Source organism: Cervus elaphus, chromosome 4 (assembly GCF_910594005.1).
Source record: "Cervus elaphus chromosome 4, mCerEla1.1, whole genome shotgun sequence".
In the NCBI taxonomy this organism is placed as follows: domain Eukaryota; kingdom Metazoa; phylum Chordata; class Mammalia; order Artiodactyla; family Cervidae; genus Cervus; species Cervus elaphus.
The window spans coordinates 31457532-31481684 of NC_057818.1; the positions used below are offsets into that span (position 1 = coordinate 31457532).

The 24153-nt window shown below is 37.4% G+C and overlaps 1 non-coding gene across 1 annotated transcript; it reads right to left on the minus strand.

The window, feature by feature from the left end:
• Nucleotides 1-14669: 14669 nt before the first annotated feature.
• Nucleotides 14670-14742, minus strand: TRNAG-CCC. The gene has a single exon. It is a non-coding gene; the product is annotated as a tRNA-Gly (tRNA).
• Between the last annotated feature and the right edge of the window lie 9411 nt (nucleotides 14743-24153).

The following is a 24153-nucleotide window of genomic DNA, read 5'->3' on the forward strand; positions in this document are numbered from 1 at the left end:
AAGCAGCAGCATCTAGGAAATTGCTTTAACAACTTTTTTTTTTTTTTGAGACCTGAATGTATCTCCCTCCAAGACTGTCAGGAGATAGGGACTGGTTTATAAATAGAAATAATATGACAACTGCCTATTTACTGTGAAAGACATTCTGCATACTACAGCCTTATCATGTAGCCTTTGTAAGATCTCACATGACAGTCATTACAGAATGAAGTCACTTTTTGCTTTAAGGAGTGGAATGCCAGTCAAAGTTCAACAAGTTTCTTGAAGGGAACTCCTTTGCTTTAAAGTTTGGGTTTTACACCTCATTCATCATTCTCAAGCGGTCAGAGTAAAATTATAGCTGTATTTTAGTATAAATGTGTGTGAGTGCCCAGTCCTGTCTGTTTGTGACACTATGGACTCTAGCCCACCAGGCTCCTCTGTCCCTGGAATTTCCCAAGCAAGAATACTGGAGTAGGTTGTCATTTCCTTCTCCAGGGGATCTTCCTGACCCAGGGATCAAACCCATGTCTCCTGCAGTGGTAGGCAGGATTTTTACCACTGAGCAACCAGGAAGGCCCCATTTTAGCATACAGTCAGAGCTTAAACATACAGTAGAAAATGAGAACAGTCTAATAAGAACTATTGGGAGACAATGAAGCAGAAACTATTTTTCTCTGCAAATCAAGTAGATGACTTTCTGTGGTTAATTATAAGTGTGTTTTCATCATTGCATTATAATACCAATTACACATAAGTCATTTCAAAGGGCAGTGTCTCTGTATAATTTTCTTAAAATTTTTAAATTGAAAATTGAAAATCTGGAGTTCAATTAACAACATAGTGTGTATTGGCTGGATTTTGTAAAGAAAATTCTGCAGATAGTATATTTATTGATTAATTTCCAACATATTGATTGTGCTAAATAATCTAAAGAAAATGAACTGGCTATGCTGCATTCTTTGCATTCACCATTTTACTCAATTTTCACAAACTTCCTGAGAGATAGTTATCCTTTTTACTCCAGTTTTAGAAGTAAGGAACTCAGAATTAGAAACATAAAAAATCTTGTTCAAGTTTATATAGTTACTAAATTGTGGAGTTGGATTTGAATGCTGCTTGTAGTCTGAAATCATAGTTCCTTCACTTAACGGATTATAATGGGATTTGCTTAAGCTTTTCCAACTTCCCCCGTGTTTTATGTAGCTATAGTACACTATCAAAACCAAGAGATTAATACTGGCATGATACTTTAACTAAACTACAGAACTGACTCAGACTTCACCCACTTCTGCCTGTATTCAGGGGTGTGTATGTGTGTGTGTGTATGTGTGTGTGTACATGTGTGGGGGTGTATCAAATTTTATCACATATTTAGATTTATATAAATCCCAAGTTACCTCCACTGAATGTTTCACTTCTGGGGAAAGTTAGAGCTAGTACCTAGGAGCTAATTCACCCATATGCAATGCAAGCATGCACAAAAATAAGAGACAAGCTGTGCAAGGCTGGATTCAGCCTGAATAGGCTGAACAAGCTTGATCTCAGGCACCCACAAAGAGGACGATCCGCAGAGATGAGTTGAACAATGTCCTTTAAGAAGGTATGAGTGGTGTCAAGGAAATGGCAGGTAGGCAACAAATCTAAGGAGACACAAGAAAGATTCAAAACTGGGCACAAATCCAAGAGGCAGTAATTTGCAGAATGTGGTTGATGGTACTGCAACCACATTAGACTTTGAGTCACAAGCTACTGTCAAAACAGAGGTGAATTTTTTTTTTTATAATAGCTTTTCTTTCTAGTTAACTGCCCATGATATATGTGAATGGGTAGGACTAGCTCAAAGGAGTGGGATTGTGATGGGCAATTTTGATTTCAAATATACTATACATTTGATAGAAGATTTTTTCCAAAGCCTGGTACAAGTAAAATGGTATCATTGCTTTGTTACAGAGTTCAATCTCCTATATATTCACACCAAGTCTCCTGGTGATGGCACTGATGCCTGTTTCTGCCAAGGTGCTACTGGCCCTGATTCTATCTGCTACTGAAGGTCAGAAGGGGTAAGTTGCAAAACAGTGGGTTGGCAATGATTAAAGAGCCCACCTGCCAAAGGAGGAGACATAAAAGATGGCAGGTTGAATCCCTGCATTGGGAAGATCTCCTGGAGGAGGGCATGGCAATCCACTCTAATATTCTTGCCCTGAGAATCCCATGGACAGAGGAGCCTAGTAGGCTAGTCCACAAGATCGCAGAGTCAGACATGGCTAAATCCACTTAGCATGTAATGATCATAAATTCTCTCAGCAATGAAAATATTGAGTCTGTATGCATTACAGGGCTGAACATTTGTTGGGATTATCAGGCTACTTCAGATGAAAGAACAAAAATCCCACAAATCTGCCAAATATTCTTTTCATGTTATGCACATACGAAATGCTTTCCTTGCACCATCTCCCTTCTTATACCTGAGTTTATTCAATTAAAAAATGTAAAGATGTCTAATCCTCAAACATAATTCATAACCTTAAAATTGAATTTTCTCTAGGACAAGCATCTTGTGTTAATCATTTTCTTTATTTTTGATTATATGGGTCATGCTGAATTGACACACATTTGATGTTCAATAAATTTAGGCTAAACAGAACAAAAACAATATTTACTGAATGCTCAATAAGGGTCAAAACTATGCTAAAAACTTCGGTATTTATTCCTTATCCACAGGGGTTAAGAAGGCATTATACAGAGAAGCTAAGTCCCATGCAATAAATCAACAGGGTAAAACCACATAGCTAGTTAGAGAACTAGAATTTTATATGAAATTTTCTCCAGTCACTGAAGTGCCATTTTGTGACCTAACTGAATTCACTGTTTTTATTTAATTAAACCTAAAATATAGAGGAAAGGCTTATCTTTTTTTAAAAATAAAGTGGACTGTAAGTAACTTTTTTAAAGTTAAAGCCTATTTTAATTGAAAATTCCTTAGTATGTGAATGCCCAAAATAATTTTGAATTTAGCAACCTAGATGCCCATCAGCAGATGAATGGATAAGGAAGCTGTGGTACATATACACCATGGAATATTACTCAGCCATTAAAAAGAATTCATTTGAACCAGTCCTAATGAGATGGATGAAGCTGGAGCCCATTATACAGAGTGAAGTAAGCCAGAAAGATAAAGAACATTACAGCATACTAACACATATATATGGAATTTAGAAAGGTGATAACGATAACCCTATATGCAAAACAGAAAAAGAGACACAGAAATACAGAACAGACTTTTGAACTCTGTGGGAGAATGTGAGGGTGGGATATTTCAAAAGAACAGCATGTATACTATCTATGGTGAAACAGATCACCAGCCCAGGTGGGATGCATGAGACAAGTGCTCGGGCCTGGTGCACTGGGAAGACCCAGAGGAATCGGGTGGAGAGGGAGGTGGGAGGGGGGATCGGGATTGGGAATACATGTAAATCCATGGCTGATTCATATCAATGTATGACAAAACCCACTGGAAAAAAAAATAATAAAAAAAAAAAAAAAAAAAGAACAATCAAGGGATAATCCACCAAAAGCCATTTTAGGAAATAACAGCAAATATTTAACTCTAGGTCAGTGAGAATAATAGAATAGTGTTGCTGTTTGTCTGAAAGATGTACAGAACTACTTCAAAGAAAGAAGCTCCTTACTTCTTTAATAGTGAAGAGGGGTAGGCAGGGGATCCTTGCAAAGACATTCTTTTACCATTACAGACTGGTTTGGCTTATCCGTATTCCTCATTTCTCCTCCTCCCCTTCCCCTCAAAAAAATATTCCTGTAGTCCAGCTTACTGTAGTGTGATTTTACTATCTCATCTTGGAAAACTGAGAGAAAAAAATGGATAAATTATAGAGTGGAACTTCAATATAAAAATAAGTAAAGCTGCAAATGGTGTTGAGGGAGCAGGGAAATCAAATTTAAAGTCAGATCACAGATTATTATAACCGTTTCAGACATTTTGTCTAGAAGCCTAGAGTTTTATCTCTAGGTCTTCAGGCTTGTTTTGCTATCAATATATCTAAAAGAAAAAAATATAAATTCTCAGCTATTCAAATCAGAATTTTTAAAGTTAAGTAGTAATTGAAAAACATGTCATGTCATGCTAACAGGAAAAAAGTCAGAATATAAAATTAATTGCATCTATTCAAGGAGTGTGCCAGTGTTCAAATCATGTATATGTATTGACAGGGTCTGAGAGATGCAAACAGGTAGAACACATATTTGTTAAAGTTATGGCATTGTTATTGGGATATTTTTTCATTATTATCTTCATCAATGTTATGATTGGGGCTACATAATAACTATGACGGATCTTGGCAGGACTAAAAATTTGCTGTTGTACCCGATGTTCTCCCTGTAAGACAATTTAACAAACTTCCTTGGATTTAAACCATATACTTTTTCAATAAATATGTATTTTTTTCTTCAAAATGATTCCTAGTTCCTCTCAATGGATATATATTATAGTGTGTTAGTCACTCAGTCCTGTCTGACGCTTTGTGACCCCATGGACTGTAGCCCACCAGGCTCCTCTGTCCATGGGATTCTCCAGGCAAGAATACTGGAGTGGGTAGCCATCCCCTTCTCCAGGGGATCTTCCCGACCCAGGGATCGAACCCAGGTCTCCTGCCTCACAGACAGATCCTTTACTGTCTGAGGCACCAAGGAGGCCCTTTTAATGTACAGCATAAAATAAAACAGACACTTGGTGAATTCTTAGGATTAGACAGACACAGTTGCTTCCTTGGAGCCATAGTCAGATGTCCATCATTGCATTTTCCTCCTTATGCTTCACCTGTTCCTACTGCGATGTTTTAGCAGTTGTGCTGATTTAAGTTTTGTGATAAAACCAGAAACCACATTTAAAATTGTCTAATTTGATACAGTCTTAAAGAAAAAGCTAACTATTATGGACTTTATTTTTGAAATATTTCCAATCCATCTCACTGTTAAAATCAAGGATGCCATGATTACATCAGACCGTTCTACCAATAAGAGCTTGGAACAGGGCATATCACAACCTAAAGGGAGGTAAGACATTAGCTTTCCCATTAAATTAAAAAATTAAACAAGCAAGCATTTAATATCCACTCTGACAATTTGAAAATCATTAAAATATATTTGTCCTTCAAACAACTCTGGATTGTGGGATCAAATGAGACAATGAATGTAAAATAGATTTATAATTTTCAAAAGGTTGTGATTATTGCTATATAATAGCAAAGAGTGGCATGTATGGATGTGAGAGTTGGACTGTGAAGAAAGCTGAGCACTGAAGAATTGATGCTTTTGAACTGTGGTGTTGGAGAAGACTCTTGAGAGTCCCTTGGGCTGCAAGAAGATCCAACCAGTCCATCCAAAAGGACATCAGTCCTGGGTGTTCATTGGAAGGACTGATGTTGAAGCTGAAACTCCAATACTTCAGCGAAGAGCTGACTCATTGGAAAAGACCCTGATGCTGGGAAAGATTGAGGGTGGGAGGAGAAGGGGATGACAGAGGATGAGATGGTTGGATGGCATCATCAACTCAATGGACGGCTTTGGGTGGACTCCGGGAGTTGGTGACGGACAGGGAGGCCTGGAGTGCTGCTGTTCATGGGGTCGCAAAGAATCGGACACAACTGAGCAACTGAACTGAACTGAACTGAATAGCAAATAGTGATTTGCAATAATCTAATAATTCAAGTAAGTTGTCATCTGGCTTTTCATTCTCTGAATAAATTCTATCAGTAGGAATTGAATCCAGTTCCATGATTCATCTATTGCTCCTTTCCTGTCTACCTTATGTACAACTCCCTTCTTTGCTGTTTAATTAATATTACAAAGTGTTCCAGGACCCTTAGAAAGAAGCATCAGATGTACTCAATTGTTGTATTTAATATGTACATAATGCTTCTCATACTCGCACATAATACAGGGTAAAATATTATAAAGGTTGACTAACCATATATTTGTAATTTATTTTAAAATCAGTGAATAAATAACAATAAGTGCTGATTTAGGTTTTTCACAGTAGTGAGGTTTGAAATGATCTGTAAAACTGCAAAAATTTTTCACCATTGAGGGTAATGCTTGCTGTGGGTTTGTCATATATGAAACAGATCACCAGCCCAGGTTGGATGCATGAGACAAGTGCTCGGGCCTGGTGCACTGGGAAGACCCAGAGGGATGGGGTGGGGAGGGAGGTGGGAGGGGGGATCGGGATGGGGAATACGTGTAAATCCATGGCTGATTCATGTCAATGTATGGCAAAAGCCACTACAATATTATAAAGTAATTAGCCTCCAACTAATAAAAATAAATGGAAAAAAAAGGAAAAAAAAACTGCAAAAATTTCTTAGCCACATTTTGATCACTTAAAACATAACAACATTTGTGTTAAGTGCATTTGACACAATGATGAACAGGACCTCTGACTATGGAGAGCTTACCTTCCAATTAAAAGTCAGATGGAGGTTTAAAGAAGATGGAAGTAAAATTTTGGACTAATTATGATCATATTTAGAAATGGTTAATTTACGTAGAAACAATAGATATCTCAGATGTTTATTTTTTTTTAATCTGATACAAAGATATTCTAAAAAATTGACTCTGGGCAATTTGGAATATGTAAGAAAAATACAGTCTTCATGAGAACTGTAAATAAAATAAAGACACATTAATTTTTTAGTTGTAGATTCACTCTTTGTAATCTTCTGCTCTTTAAACTTTGTCTCATTGATAATATTGATTTAGCAGACTTGTGCTTTGTGGCTATCATTTCGATACTTGCATGCAGAAGACTAAAACATTTTTGTACACTTAAAATTACACTTGAAAGGTGATATCTATCCATTATTTAATAGCCATCCATAGTATTTTTTCCTACAAAGTATGCAAGAACTAGGCTGTAGAATACTTTATTATTTTCAATTTTAATGTTACAAAGTAGAGGAAAAGTAAAGCAACAGATTGGAAGGACAATAATCCTAGATTCCAGATGGGAACACATGAAAGTGAAATTCAGGTGACATTTACAAAACACTCTTGGTGGGCACTGTATCTCATAAAAGCCACATAAGAGTTTTTGAGATGAATATTTTCTATTTTTGTTTAGAATATGGAGCCTGGAGATAAGGAATTTTGAGCATTTTGTCCCAAGAATGGGAATAAAACCTTGACTCAGATTTTCCAAGGCAAGTATTCTTTTTATTATAACATATTTTGACCTATTTTAAAGGAAGTGGGGCCTTAATAAAATTGTCTGGAAAATTCTAATAGAGTGTTTCTACTTCAAATACCCAAGTATATGAGATGCTTTTTTAAACAATGAAATTACCCCATTTGCGATGCTTCCCAAGGGGCTCTAGTGGTAAAGAATCCACCAGCTGATGCAGGAGATGCAGAAGACATGGGTTCCATCTCTGCGTTGGGAAGATCCCCTGGAATAGGAAGTGGCAACCCACTCCAGTATTCTTGCTTGGAAAATTCCATGGACAGAGGAGCCTGGTAGGCTCAGTCCATGGGGCTGCAAATAGTCAGACATGGCTGAGCAACTGAGCACACTCCATTATGATGATAGTTTATACCCACTTTTTAAAAATCAGACTCTAAGAAACAACTCATCTTGAGCAAGGGAGAAAGAGGAAGGAAGGAAAGGAAGGAGAAGAGGGAGGGAGAGAAGGAAAGAAGGAAAAAAAGAATTCTCCCTTTAGCACATCTTAGTAAAGAATTTATAATGCAAAAAATGTCCAATTTGGCAGATTTCACAGCTTTATAAAGAAAAGAAGTACAATTATTGAGAACATGTGTGAGGGAAAATATAAGAATCCTTTGACACTGCACCAAAAATTAATATATGCATAAACAAACATAAAACAGAGACTCATACATATCAGAAACCATTAATAATTTCAAACTATTAATAAAATCCTAAAACAATATAAACAATCTTGATGTAACCCACATAGGATATGAAAGTTTGTGAATGAGATAAAATAATCTGTACAACACAAGGGAAATTCAGGAAAAAACTATAGCCAGTCTTTCTGGGGCTGTCATATTCAATTCTAGGTATACCAGGACCACATCATATTTTACCATCACTTAGCATGGTAAGATTGAGATTTCTGCCTGACTTGATGGGGACTAATGTAATTTATGGGCTTCCCTGTTGGCTCAGAGGTTAAAGCATCTGCCTACAATGCAGGAGACCTGGGTTCGATTCCTGAGTCTGGAAGATCCCCCGGAGAAGGAAATGGCAACCCACTCCAGTATTCTTGCCTGGAGAATCCCATGGAGGCAGGAGCCTGGTAGGCTACAGTCCATGGGGTCGCAAAGAGTCAGACAGACTGAGCGACTTCACTCACTCACTCACTCACTCACTCAATGTAATTTTATAGTCCCCATTACAGTGACTATATATATATATTAGTCTGGTTGTGCTGGGTCTTAGTTGCAGCATGTGAGATCTAGTTCTCTTATCAGGGATCAAACCTGGGCCCCTTGCAATGACAGCATGGAGTCTTAGCTCCTGGACGACCATGGAAATCCCAGGTGAAGAAGACTAAGTTAGAAATCACAGAGAGAGATTCTCAAATTTTTCAATTACCAGTGGGAGGAGAACTCTGGATCCTGATTTTCACACCAGAAATTTTCAAACATTCTCCTAATTTGAAAAACCTAATTTGTGATTTCACCCTAAAAATCAATTGTTCAAATGTGAAACAAGCACAGGTCATGATCTTGAGAGCTAACAATCTCGATAAATTAGACCTGCCACTTTCTAGCTCTGTTAAGTTTAGGGAGTATGTAACCACTCTAGGTCTCAGGTCCATAATTCTGAAATGTTGGCATTAATAACCTACCTGTCAGCATTGCCCATTCATTCAGCCATTCATTTGATTATTCATTATTTACTCAGTACTTACTATGTTCCAGGCATTGTGGATAAAACAATGGGACAACAACAATGAAAAGTATCTGTTTACTTGGAGCTTTAATCCAGTGAGGAAGAATGATTGATGTATACATATGATAATATTAGGTAGTAAGAGTAGTATGGAACAAATAACAAAGACAGAAAGAGAATCACAAGTGATGGTTCATGCAATTTGTATAAGATGGTCAGGGAGAAGCCACTGAGCAGATGTCACTGAGAATTAGGTAGAGGTGTGCATGGGGTGATCAAAGAACAGCAGGAAAGCCAGTATGACTGAGTCACAATTAAAGAAGAGAGGAATTAGAGTAAAATATTTTCTAAGGGTAGCCAAAGGCTAGATCATGAATAGGTCATGATAAAGAGTCACTAAAGTTTAAAAACAGACTAGGATATTAATCAAATATGCATCCTTATTTCTGTGACTGTTTTTTTTAAATAGCCTGTATTAATTTGTCTTGCATTTAAGCAATGCTTTTTGAGTGTCCACAGTTTCCTTGTACTTTAAAATGAGCTAGAAAAAATAGGAAATCACAAGACTGTGTTCTTAATAGTAATGAATGTTCAACACTCAAAGAAACAAACAAAAACACAAACAATTTAGTCCATTAACCTCATCTCCTAGAGTCTCAGTAAATATTGACTCAAAAATAATAACATGAATTACAAAGCAAAGAATTAAAATAAAGTTTCAACAGTGACATTTTGAGGCATCACTAGTCATTCATTATTTTTAAAATTATCAATTGGTATATTTCTTAATATGTTCTGAGGAAGCATATTGCTTGCACCGTTTAAAGTCCAAGAGAAATTTTCTATACTATACAATTTCCTTACCTTATCACACATCATGGAAGCCTGAAGTATCAGGGAGAAACTTGAATAGAGATGGAATTGAGCATTAATGTGACTTAGAACTAACTGAGCTAGGATGTGTTTGTCCTCACCAACACTGGCTAGGAACCATGTCTACTCTCCACTGTCAGAATTCTGAGTGCAATACTTGCTAATAAATTGTGAAATGAACACTGGAAACGTGAAATGTAAGTAAGAGGAATTATCAAAACACATAATAGATACGAAACCCCATGCTGAATGAGACATTCTGTTTCTTAACATTTTAAGACATTCTTAACATTGATTTTGGTCTAGAATAGAGAAGATGGGAGAATAACACTTCCCCACAGAAATGCTTTCATGAAAAAGAAAAACAATCCAGGCTGAGATGGACTTTCTATGAGTCTTGAGTTCAATAACATCACCAGATACATTAAAAGAAAAAGAGTGATTGCTGTATAAAGGAAAATCACTAGCAACCTTTGTTCAAAGATGGGGATAATAGACCAAGAAATTCTTAACCCTTGACAAGTTTCTCTTATTCTGAAAAACTCAATGTCACACGCATAGGAAACAATCTCAATATTATTTTATCCTCATTTTTCCTACAATCCTACCTACAGTTGTGTTTATAATGTATAAAAATTTTCTCTTCCTTTCTTCACATTATTAATTTCATTTCCTATGTCAATCAGTAATTAATAAACACTGTTCAAAGTATTGTATAATATTCCAAATATTTCCTACTATCCCATAATTTACTTAACCAGTTTCCTATTTTGTGATTTTTCACTATCATAAGTAACACAGTAAAAATAATGAGGCAATAAAAATTTTACTCTGTTTTGGATAGACCCTTATGTTAGTTTCCCAGAAATTGAGCTATTGACTTCAGTTACATAGTTTATATGACGTTTAATCTGTGAAACCTAACTTTCAAATGAATAATAAGTCTTTTAGACTATTTCAAGTATTTCTAAATGAATTGTAATGCAAACTTTTTGAGGGCTGTAATTATTATTTTAGTCTATGCATTATACATTTAGCTGAGTTTTAATATTAAAAAGCACAGAAAAAAATTTTAGAATGATATGTGGTGTTACTTCTCATTATCACTCACATTTAGAGAGGGCTTATTGTACGCCTGTTTCTTATTCTTGTTTATCTTGCTCCATTTTCAGAACAATCCTGAGAGGTCTTTACTTTGCGGATGAAGAAACTTTACATCCTTGTCACACAGATAGCAAATAGTAAATGACAGATTCTATGCTGCTAGACCCCAAAGCTGACAAGTTTTTTAAATGAACTATTTTGTTTATATATGGATTCCAATACTTTATTTTTAATTGGATTCTTTGTTTTAGCGTATGTCTGTTCCCCATAAATTGGGTGTGCCCAGTCGTATACTGAGAAACTGGTTCTCCGAGAACAACGACAACAAGAAGCACTGAAATGCAGTGTTTGCCCTTTGTAGATACTTTGATGATGGCCAGTTTCCGTCTACATGATGTCACCACACGCGGAGAGATGTAAATATCCAGCTCTCATAAGCTGGCATAGTCATCACAGGCACACCGCTGACTGTGCAGTCATTAGTCCAGCCGGTGGGGTCCCCAGCCTCTGGGGTCTAATGAGGTGGAGCTGAGGTAATATCAATAGGAATAAAGAGCACAGTGAATACAATGCACTTGAACCATCCTGAAACCATGCCCTCTCCCCCAGGTTTGTGGGAAAATTGTCTTCCATAAAACCAGTCCCTGATGCCCAAAAGGCTAGAGACCACTGAAATGAAACAGAAACGAGATACTGTGAATATCCTTCCTTCACCAGTCTGCTCTATTAGGCTTTGTGAAAAGAGGGCGCTGCAGAGATATTGGAAGACCAATATATATTGGAGGATTCCACTGGAGAGAGATTGGAAGACCAGGGCATTCTGTTTCCAAAATTCTTTCTTTCAGCAAAGAAGCAAATAGTTCAGAAAAAACAAAAAACAAAAAAACAACTGTAAGTGGCCAGGATAGAAAGTTTCTCAGCCACTTGGTGAGTGCTTCCTACAAAACAGCCCAGCCCCTATGGGGGCATTTCATTATCTGTGTGGTTCTGTGGCGGCCACACTCTCTCCAGTGTGAATTACCCGGGAAGTAAAGTACGCTATGGATCTGGGACAGTCTTGGATGGTGGGAGGTGGGGAGCAGTGATCTTCTAAATTCTTAGTTCTATCTTGCTCACTTTCTCTCACAGATTTGTGAGCCTAGACATGCTTGCTGCCTTCTGCATCTGTAATTTCTGGACTTCTTAGAGCCCTCTTTAACCTCTTTTAGTAGTTAACCATCTTTCCAATCCCTCACACTATTTGAATTACTGGTGTGGTTTCTATCTCCTTTCAGGACACTGATACATAGGCTTACTGAAAGAAACAAATGGAAAGTAGGATGCAAATCTCTTTGACCAAAATTTTTCCAGCAGCATATCCAAGGTCAAAATGAAACTATTCTTAGTATTCTTCAACAGCCTCCAAGGGACGAATAGTTTAATCTGAAATTTAAACAAGTAACAATAATTATAATAATAGTGTTAATAACTTACAGTAAGTGTCTATTATATATGAGGCATATGCCAAAATCTACTGAGATAAAGCATTCTCAAAGTTCTCCTTTGAAAAGGATAGTCATTTGAAAGATAATGAAAGGCCAGTGGACATGCAGCCATAAAAAAAGTAAAGTCAGAACTCAAGACCATCAGATCTAAAGCTTGTTTTCTTCATAACTGTATTCTGCCTTTAAAAAAATTGTCTTTCACTGTAACTATTAAGATATTAATTTTAAAGAAGTATCTGCCAGAAAAAGAAGAAAATAAACCAATGAATTTCATTCCATTATGATGTACTCCAAAATTATTTTATTCTCTTTTTTTAGAAGTTAAGAAATCTTAGGGAATTTTTTTTTAAGTAGTTTCTCAGTCACTTGTTCCACTTGAAGAAATAACTTGAAAACTAGAAAACCTGCCTCATTTGGTGAATACTTGGAATTTTCCCAGCTAATGCTGAGAATAAAAGAGCTTCCAAATTCATTAATTACCCTTAATATTCAATTCTCAAGTATAATGAATTCCATTTTCACACATATCTGAGAAAATTACATTGGGAAGTTAATATATTGCCTTTTGCTGGGTTTCAGTGACTACCTCAATGTGAAAGCAGATCAGTCTGAATTCAGAACTCCTTGGTAGACTTACATTTATTCTCTCAGCCCCCGGATTAGATGTCAGTCATGCTGATCCTCACCACCCCACCACTCTAATACAATAACTTAAAGTCATGATTCTAGCGGCACAATGTACTTAGAGCAGGATCCTGCTTTGGACCATAGCGTACCAGCAGTGCTGACAAAATATGTCATCTCCCTCACCACATGCCCCAATTCCTCCTTGCACTTAAGCATGGACATGAAACGACTTATGGCAACTGTGTTGTCGACAGAAGTGATGTGTATTATTTTCAGGGTTAGGTATTGGAAAGCCATCAGTCACTTTTCCACGCTGTGGGGTCTGAGGATGTGCTGGTGGTACCGCTATGGCGGGGTTTCGCAACTTTGCTACTATGGTCATTTTGAACCAGATAATCCTGAGTGTGGAAGTGTTAGTCACTAAGCTGTGTCCAATGCATTGTGACCCCATGGACTGTAGCCCGCCAGGCTCCTCTGTCCATGGGACTTCCCAGGCAAGAACACTGGAGAGGGCAGCCATTTCCTTTTCCAGGGAATCTTCCCAACCCAGGGATCGAACTCACATCTCCTGTGCCTCCTGCATTGTAGGCAGAATCTTTACCATCTGAGCCACCAGGGTGTGGGCGGCAGGATACATCTTATGAACTGTCGAATGTTTTATGGCATCCGTCGCCAGTAGCTTCCAGCATCATTCTCTCCAGTTATGACAATAAGTGATATATTATGGCACTGAAAAATACCTTCTTGGGAGATACTCGCTCCAAGCGAGAGCCACTGAACTTCAAGATGGTAGAGCTGCCGCCAGCCCAGTTCTCTGAGAAACTAAATGAAGCTGAGCACCTCACTCCTGTATACTGTGTAACATATGTGAAATAAAATACACACACACACAAATACATTTTAAAAAGCAAAAAAAAAAAAAAAATCATAAAAGTCAACTTTTATGGTAAGCCAGTGATATTTAGAAATTGTTATAAATATAGAGCTGACCCTGAGTGGTGTATACTCTACCTGTGTTTTTCTTAGCAAACATGTGTATGTCTGTGGTATCAGTTATTTGGAAGATTGGCACTTTATTTTATGTCTTCCAATGTCTTCTCTAATATCCTAGAACTTTATCCATCTGTCATATTGACATCACCCATTAGTGATAATAAAAGGCACCACACACCCTATGTGTTTTCTCCACCCAATTCTTGTGAGGTAAGCAAATTTGGAAAACTAAGAGTCATTTTTTGTTGTCTCCTTTTGCCTTATCTAGCAAAGATTCCCCTAGATCTGGGGGCAGAGGAGCCTGGTGGGATACAGTCCAAGGGGTTGCAAAGAGTCAGACACGATTAAAGTGACTGAGCATGCATACATGCATGCCCCTAGATTTTATTTCGTAAGTATCTCAAACACCTACTCTGTTCTCTGCATCTCCTATAATCAATCTATTATAGGCTATCATCAAATCTGGCCTGTATCTGTACCATGACACTATACCTCCCAGAATTCATTCCTGTATCATATATGATCTGTTTTCCAAAGAGAAGATAAAATCTTTTATATTTTTAAATATATTTATATATTTTATGTATATATTTGCTTGTGCCATGTCTTAGTTGCTGCACATGGAATCTTAGATCTTTGGCATGCAGGATCTTTTAGTTTTTGCATGTAGGATCTAGTTCCCTGACCAGGGATTGAACCTGGGTCCCCTACATTGGGAGCGCAGAATCTTAGCCACTGGACCACCAGGGAAGTTCTGGGAGAATCTTTTTTTTTTTTTTTTTAATGCAGTTATGTCCACACCATTACTGTGAATATAACCCTTTAAAGATTTTTCATCTTTCTCAGGCTAAAGTCAAACTACTTAACAGATCTATTGTCTGCACAATGCTTACCTCTGTGGTTTAATTTCTCATCTTTTCCCCTCTACATCTGTAATGTTTCTATATCTCAAAACTTGCCATGTATTTTTGTCACTTTCAGTCCTTGTACAGGTTATTTCCATTGCTCCGAATACCCTTATCCTAACAAACTTTGTGTAGCTAACCCTATGCCTCCCTCATATCTCAGCTCAAAGGTACTTCTGATACCTTCAGAAGGTCTTCTCTGAAACTTTCAGCCCATCAAACTGTTTAAGGATTTCTCTCAGTACTGGATCATTTTCAATTTTCAATGAAAGTGACTACCCCAGTGTGATTGTTTATTGACACCTATGATATCACTAGATCACGAACTCTGTGAGGGTACAAACCCACCTCATTAGACATTTCTTTGACTTTACAATCCATGGTGTAGTGCCTAATTTATAACAAACTCCATATAAGTATTTTTAAAGGAAGGGAGGAAGGAAGAAATGAACAAATGAATGAATGAAGTTAAGGGCGCAAGCAACACTTAAGGTTCTGCAAAGGTAAAGAAAAACTGAGATTTCTATCCATGTTTTCTTCCTCTTTCATCTATACTAAGTAGTAAAAGAATACAGCTAAAAATATAGCATGTTAATGTATGCTACCTAGATAAATGTTACAGAATTATTAAAATGTACAGAAACATTTAATGAATATACTAATAGAAAATAAAATATGTCAATGTTTTATATAATTTAAAAATACTTTCACTCTTATCAACCCACACTTATCTTGGGTTTTTAGTCTTATTCCCAGGTGTGTGTGTTGTGTGTAAATCAACATTGGTATGAGCAATATGCCCATGCTGAGTGACTATGCACATCTAACACTAGCAGGGTACTTAACACCAAATTAATTTCCTGTCAAAACCACTGCATCTGTGTTTCAATTACTAAAATTCTAAATTTAGTGGAAAATATAACTATGATTTCTTGTTATCGCTGCATTAGTATTTCTAGGGCAAACAAGAATCACAACTAAAGTGGTTATTAGGGAAATAGTATTTCAGTGTGAATTTATGCTTACCAAATATAAGTGTCTTATTCAGATGTCATTTATGTGATTGATGCTATTTGGGGGACAAGTATTCCAAGATATGATTTTTTTTTCCTTCAAACACAAATATACAACAGTAGCTTCCACTTAGAATCGGTCCCTTTGTCTTCACCTAGACTATAGGTATTCAGGCATTTTCATAAATATGCTGTGTTCATAATGATGTTTATCTTAAAGATGTATGAATAAACATGTTTTTGGGTTTTTTTTTGTTTTCTGTTTTTTTGGTTAACACTGTTGGTCTCACAGGCTTTTCAAAATCCTCTGTTGCCAACTAAAAACATGTCCTTCACCTAACCATCCAGTCTAATGAGCTAAGGTCTCAAATGCTTGCTTTTTAACAATGCCTTCTGTTTTCAGTCCAAGAAGTAATTCATGTATTAATTTCAAGAAACACTTGTAACAAAACTGATTGCAATGGTATTTATAAGTACATTTTCCTCCAAACTCTGCAACTAGTAATTTTGATCTTCGTATTAAGGGTTAAGAAATTTCCAAGTGACTTTGACGTGTGAGGCTATTCATATATGTAAATACAATCAATTGGGATACTTACATTGTTCAGAAGTTTCTTCTTATTAAAGTGTCTATTGCCTGCTGATTCTCTATTATCAATGCAGAAGGCAGAATGAGATCTTGGGAGATGATATACTTCTCATTCTATTTATATCTCATATTCTAAAAAAATGCTCTCCCTTTCTTTCAACAGATTTGGCTACTCCTGGATCTTGTTGAAGTAGATAGTAACCTTGAGCGTCTCTTGCTAAATACATCTACCTGGAGTTGAAAGAGTATTGATCTCAAAGCAATTGCCTTAAATCGGTATGTAAGTTAGTCATTAACTTGGTTGCTCCCTGGTAAACAGGTACTATTCTTTCTTATTGAAAGAGAAAACCATTCTTGCTCTGAGTGCAAAGAAAACAAATTTTATGTTCCATGTTATTCTAAACACACACACACACAATTACACAATCAAGTACATACACTTTTGCACCAAATTCATTGTTATTCATAATCTAGGTTTCAGCTCCAGTATCCTCTTAAGAAGTTTCTCCAGCTGCTATAGCAAAAGCAAAGTTTTTTTTTTTTGGTTGTTTGATTTGGCTTTGGTTTTTTTGCCTTATGTGCTTACAGAGTCGCTGTCTTTCATTTCTACCACTTATCTAAAGTCTTTGATACCTTTATTAATGGGCCTATTTTACTAATAATGTCTCTCTCCTTCATTATATCCTTCCATGTGAGAAGGCATAGACCAAGTTTTGTCCTCATAGTATTTCCAGAACCAAGGGGAGAGTTGGACATGTAGTTCGATTTGAAAGACTTTGGTCTGTGGATGAATGAAGGTGGTTTATGCTTTTTAGGCTTCCCTGGTGTCTCAGATGGTAAAGCGTCTGCCTGCAATGCAGGAGACCTGGGTTTGATCCCTGGGTTGGGAAGAGCCCCTGGAGAAGGAAATGGCAACCCACTCCAGTACTCTTGCCTGGAAAATCTGAAGGATGGAGGATCCTGGTAGGCTACAGTTAATGGGGTCGCAAGTGATCAGACATGACTGAGCGACTTCACTTCACTTCATTTCACTTATGCTTTACAGCAGCAGACCATTTGTCTTCTCAGAACTCTGAATTGGCACAGGTTGGTACCACTTCAAGTTCTATTTTAATTTCCTGTTTAATATATACCATATAGATGACATTTGCCTTCCATCCACTGCTAATGGTAACCTACTGTTAAGCCAATAAGGATGCATACAAAGTTGCGTCTGTAAACTCTTAAATAGAAAGCTTGTTTTAAACAGAAAATCCAAAAGATCAAAATGGGGTGAAAAATCACTGTTTGATCAGTGCAAAGTGAAAGTGAAAGTCACTCAGTCATGTCTGACTCTTTGTAACCACATGGACTATACAGTTCACGGAATTCTCCAGGCCAGAATTTTGGAGTGGGTATCCTTTCCCTTCTCCAGGGGAAGGAGAAGACTGGAATGGGTAACCTATCCCTTCTCCAGTGGATCTTCCCGGCCCAGGAATCAAACCAGGTTCTCCTGCATTGCAGGTGGATTATTTTCCAACTGAGCTACAAGTGAAGTAAAAAAAAACTCTTAATTCACAGAGTCAGTTGATTGTTCATTTTCTTCCATTTTCTTTTCTTTCACCTTGTCATACCTATGCTTAAATTTTTTGTGGGTTTTTCTACAGCCTTCTAGGGGGATTCTCTGATTTGAGACATAATAGCCTTTATAAACTTATTTCTACTTACAGTAACTTCCCATCTCATTTTCTTACATGTCTTTTTTAGCACTAACATATAAACTTTTAAGTCATTTACATCTTCAATCTGGGCCTGAGTTTCCACTCCTCTAAAAATGAAGGATATGGGTGATTTCAAACATATCTCCCAGCATTGATAATCTATGATTTAGTCTTATGCAACATGGTAAATAGATACCCATATGTAAGAATTTTGCTACAATAATGCAGCCATATTTGTAGAAACATATTTATTAAGCAAATGTTTATTGAAAACCTACAATGCATTAGGCAATGCACTAGACATGGTTGGCCATACCCAAAAGAGGAAATGCAGATGAGATAATGAGAGCCTATAAGGATTAAATAATTTTGGCAGGTTTAAAGCATTTGAACTGGAATGCAAACTCATGACTGAGACTCCAAGAGCTTTGTTCAAATCTCAAACCTTCTTTAATGTTCATGTCCAATTTTCTCCGGGAAATATACTGAACAATGTTCTCTCATTACCAAGAAATTTGGCTCTCCTTACAAATGACCACAGAGATTGACATTCAGTACTAGGCAAATTGTTTCTGAGAGTTCTGAAATTCAGTACTGTCTTCTTTATCGCTCTGAAAGCACTTACAGCTAAGAAATATGTTTATCTTAGAGTAAGCATAGTAGGAGATGAGATGAGAAACATACAAAGAAACAAGCAAATCCATAGATTGGTGGTTTACTATTTTACCATCATCAAAATACTTGAACTTGTATTTGAGTTTCAGGTTATATATCTGAAAAATGGTCACACGCCCAATGAAATTTGCTTTTGTAGGTTGTTGTGAGGGGTTGACAGGCTGAAGTAGTAGCTGCAAGTTAGATTCCTATGTTCTTTCCTAAGAACCAAAACACTAATTTCCAGAGCATTAAATTCAAAAGAATGTCAACTCTCTCTTTATCCAGATGTGTACCAAGATACAAAGATGAGCATTTGCCTGAGGAACTTAGTTTAGAATAGAAAAAATTAAAGAAATGTGCTGTCTCTGAGCAAGATAGAGACAAAACAGTGAGAGAGTTAGAAGGGGAAAACAGCATGTGTTTGAAATGAGAGGAAACCTGTTGATTCACCCATGAGATTTGGTGATCCTCAAGGTGGGGAAACAAGTTTTCCATTGCATATTGAGGGTAAGACTTTGTCTTGCTGCTGAGTCAACGTCAGAAGGGCAGCCAAGAGATGGTGGTGGCCTTGCTTATCCAGGTGAAAAGGGGCAAGCCTTGGGACTGTCTGTGGATAGCATATGAGGTGAAAAATTCTGAGGGCTAGAAGAAAGCCTCTAAGTTAATCTAAGAATGGAGACTGACCACCCTAGGGGCATTGTTAAGAGTGTCCATGTGGGAGGAAGCATTAGAATGGCATTCTTCTATGATATGTGCAGTATGTGGGAAGTATGGAGGGTATAGCCTTAACCTTGTATTTGTAGAAAAATCCGAAAAAATAAAAAATTAAAAAAAAAGAGTCACTGAATTTCTTTTTCAGCAAATGTCTCTACAGATAGCTTTTGGAGGTCTCACATAATTTTCGTACAAACACTAGTGGAAACCAACATCCACATATTATCTTCAATTCTATCAATTTTATGTGGGTATAATTTTCCTGAATTTGTCTTTATTTAACTCAATCCTGAACTCTAACCCTTGGAGAGAAAAGAGTCCAATGCTCCTTTCAGGCCACAGGACAAAATTTTGTAGGATACCTTTTAAGATCTCAAGTTCTTTATCTTTGGGAGAAAAATAGACTTTTCTTTTGTTCTTTCTTTTTTTGGATGTGCTAGGTTTTCATTGCAGTGCATGGGCTTTCTCTAGCTATGGTGCATGGGCTTCTCTAGTTGTAGAACACAGGCTCTAGAATACCAGGCTCAGTAGTTCCAAAGTGCAGACTTAGTTGTCCTGCGGCATGTGGCATCTTAGTTCCCCAACCAGGGATTGAACCTGTGCCCCCTGCATTGGAAGGAGTATTCTCAACCACTGGACCACCAGGAAAGTCCCAAATTTGACTTTCTATCGTCAGTGAAGGGTTTCCCCATCCAGGACTCATAGAAATGAAGTATATGTTTTCTTAAATATCTGACTCTAGGAATTTATACAAGCACCGCCTATCAGGTATTTGCTCATTCATTTATGCATTTATGCAACCATATCTTAGGCATATAAAATAAAACAGAAGTTCTAAACTGAAAGTTGGCTTGATTTCAAAATTCCTCCTACCATCTTCATATGATGATTTCCCCCCTAACAAAATCCTTCTTTCACGAAGTAAATCAGTTAATTAGCTTACTAACCTCTACTTTGAAGGTAAAATTATCTAATTATGCCAGCCATCAATGCCGAAATAAATTTGCCAGTGAAATAGAGGTTATAAAATGACACTGTTGGTGTTCTTTCTGTATAATCAGAGCAGTTATTGAACTTTCCAAGTGACCATTTTTAAAATTCTATATTCTGGTGAATTTATTTTTATAAGATAGGTTTATCTGCCTATATACTATCATTTTCTATTTTATAAGTGGATTTTGTACTAGTTCAAGCTATCTACAATGCAAATCTTAACATACTTCAGTGGTATATATTTAATATTTTGAAGTCTGTATGTACATATACATTTCCTGTAATATATATGTGTATTTGGACATTTTTACACAGATGGTTTTGCTTTCTTTACACAGGAGCATTGAAAAGAAACTGATTTACTAATGGTGTGGCGGGGGGGGGAAACTAATTGCAGCTTTTAGAAAATTGTAGAAAAGTTCTTCCTTATAACCATAGAAGGGGTTAACTTCCCATGAATATACTTTTATTCAAGTTAATGGAGGCTACATGAATGTATCGATAACATAATTTGACTCTTAATCTTTCCTTAAGTGTAAGACTACATTTTGTGCATTGCAATTATAATAAAAGCCTTAAATTTGACAAACAGAGAAGACCTATTAGATCCTCTACCTTATTCTTTGAACAATGTAAAATTCTTTCCCCTTACTCCCACTCCCACCCCAGAAGCTTTCTCAAATAAACTCTTTTATTCAAAACTTACAAATACATGGAAAAGTGCCCTTGGGAGAATATTCTGAAGCCCAGAGGATCCTTCAGGCATGCTTTTACTTTCCTTCTTGAAACACGGTCTGTTTCAGATTTTCGTCCTCCAGACTACTCTTCTGTTTTATCTTCTGCCACTGATTCAACAGTACCCTACATCTAAAAAGTATCAGTGTTCCAAAGGAAGGCTCAGACTTTATGAAAATCATAACTATCGATCTGTGACTGCTTTCCAAGGGCTGTGCCCTGTGATTTGCATAAATGATCTATCCCTCAGACCTATACTCTCATCTACCTGTGAGCAGGAAAGTGGGGGTCAATGACATAAAACAGACCGATGGAGAAAAAACAAACTAGAAAAAACAAATAGTCAAGATTCTAACCAAAATTATAAAACTTCAAAGACCTTGAGAATTCCACCATCTGTCTTTTGGAAGCTAAAAATGAGGTTTTTGATGCAGAGGATCCAAACAGAGGAATAAACATCTAAACACTTGGAGTCATAGTTTCTTTGTAGAAGCTATGATCAATAAATTGCTCTGGGTTCTCTTATGCATCTGTAATTCAAGCATGAAGGTCCTGGTATGTCTTTGTGATAGCAGTTCTTGCTTGACTTCACGCTAACCCTGCTAGTTCAGTTCAGTTCAGTTCAGTCGCTCAGTCGTGTCCGACTCTGCAATCCCATGAATCGCAGCACGCCAGGCCTCCCTGTCCATCACCAACTCCCGGAGTCTACTCAAACCCATGTCCATCGAGTTGGTGATGCCATCCAACCATCTCATCTTCTGTTGTCCCCTTCTCCTCCTGCCCCCAATCCCTCCCAGCATCAGGGTCTTTTCCAATGATTCAACTCTTTGCATCAGGTGGCCAAAGTATTGGAGTTTCAGCTTCAGCATCAGTCCTTCCAATGAACACCCAGGACTGATCTGCTTTCGGAAGGACTGGTTGGATCTCCTTGCAGTTCAAGGGAATCTCAAGAATCTTCCCCAACACCATAGTGCAAAAGCATCAATTTTTAGGCCCTCAGCTTTCTTCACAGTCCAACTCTCACATCCATACATGACCACTGGAAAAACCATAGCCTTGACCAGATGGACCTTTGTTGGCAAAGTAATGTCTCTGCTTTTTAATATGCTATCTAGGTTGGTCATAAGTTTCCTTCCAAGGAATAAGCATCTTTTAATTTCATGGCTGCAATCACCATCTGCAGTGATTTTGGAGCCCCAAAAAATAGTGTGACACTGTTTCCACTGTCTCCCTGTCTATTTCCCATGAAGTGATGGGACCAGATACCATGATCTCAGTTTTCTGAATGTTGAGCTTTAAGCCAACTTTTTTGCTCTCATCTTTCACTTTCATCAAGAGGCTTTTTAGTTCCTCTTCACTTTCTGCCATAAGGGTGGTGTCATCTGCATATCTGAGGTTATTGATATTTCTCCCAGCAATCTTGATTCCAGCTTGTGCTTCTTCCAGGCCAGCATTTCTCATGATGTACTCTGAATATAAGTTAAATATGCAGGGTGACAATATACAGCCTTGACATACTCCTTTTTCTATTTGGAACCAGTCTGTTGTTTCATGTCCAGTTCTAACTGTTGCTTCCTGACCTGCATATGGATTTCTCAAGAGGCAGGTCAGGTGGTCTGGTATTCCCATCTCTTTCAGAATTTTCCACAGTTTGCAGTGATCCACACAGTCAAAGGCTTTGGCATAGTCAGTAGCAGAAATCGATGTTTATCTGGAACTCTCTTGCTTTTTCGATGATCCAGCAGATGTTGGCAATTTGATCTCTGGTTCCTCTGCCTTTTCTAAAACCAGCTTGAACATCTGGACGTTCACAGTTCATGTATTGCTGAAGCTTGGCTTGGAGAATTTTGAGCATTACTTTACTAGCATGTTAGATGCGTGCAATTGTGAGGTAATTTGAGCATTCTTTGGCATTGCCTTTCTTAGGGATTGGAATGAAAATGGACCTTTTCCAGTCCTGTGGTCACTGCTGAGTTTTCCAAATTTGCTGGCATATTGAGTGCAGCACTTTCACAGCATCATCTTTTAGAATTCGAAATAACTCAACTGGAATTCCATCACCTCCACTAGCTTTGTTCATAGTGATGCTTTCTAAGGCCCACTTGACTTCACATTCCAGGATGTCTGGCTCTATGTGAGTGATCACACCATCGTGATTATCTGGGTCATGAAGATCTTTTTTGTACAGTTCTTCTGTGTATTCTTGCCACCTCTTCTTAATATCTTCTGCTTCTGTTAGGTCCATACCATTTTTGTCCTTTATCGAACCCATCTTCTCATGAAATGTTCCTTTGGTTTCTCTAATTTTCTTGAAGAGATCTCTAGTCTTTCCCATTCTGTTGTTTTCCTCTATTTCTTTGTACTGATGGCTGAGGAAGGCTTTCTTATCTCTCCTTGCTATTCTCTGGAACTCTGCATTCAAACGGGAATATCTTTCCTTTTCTCCTTTGCTTTTCGCTTCTCTTCTTTTCACAGCTATTTGTAAGGCCTCCTCAGACAACCATTTTGCCTTTTTGCATTTCTTTTCCATGGGGATGGTCTTGATCCCTGTCTCCTGTACAATGTCATGAACCTCTGTCCATAGTTCATCAGGCACTCTGTCTATCAGATCTAGTCCCTTAAATCTGTTTCTCACTTCCACTGTATAGTCATAAGGGATTTGATTTAGGTCATACCTGAATGGTCTAGTGGTTTTCCCTACTTTCTTCAGTTTAAGTCTGAATTTGGCAATAAGGAGTTCATGATCTGAGCCACAGTCAGCTCCCAGTCTTGTTTTTGCTGACTGTATAGAGCTTCTCCATCTCTGGCTGCAAAGAATATAATCAATCTGATTTCGGTGTTGACCATCTGGTGAT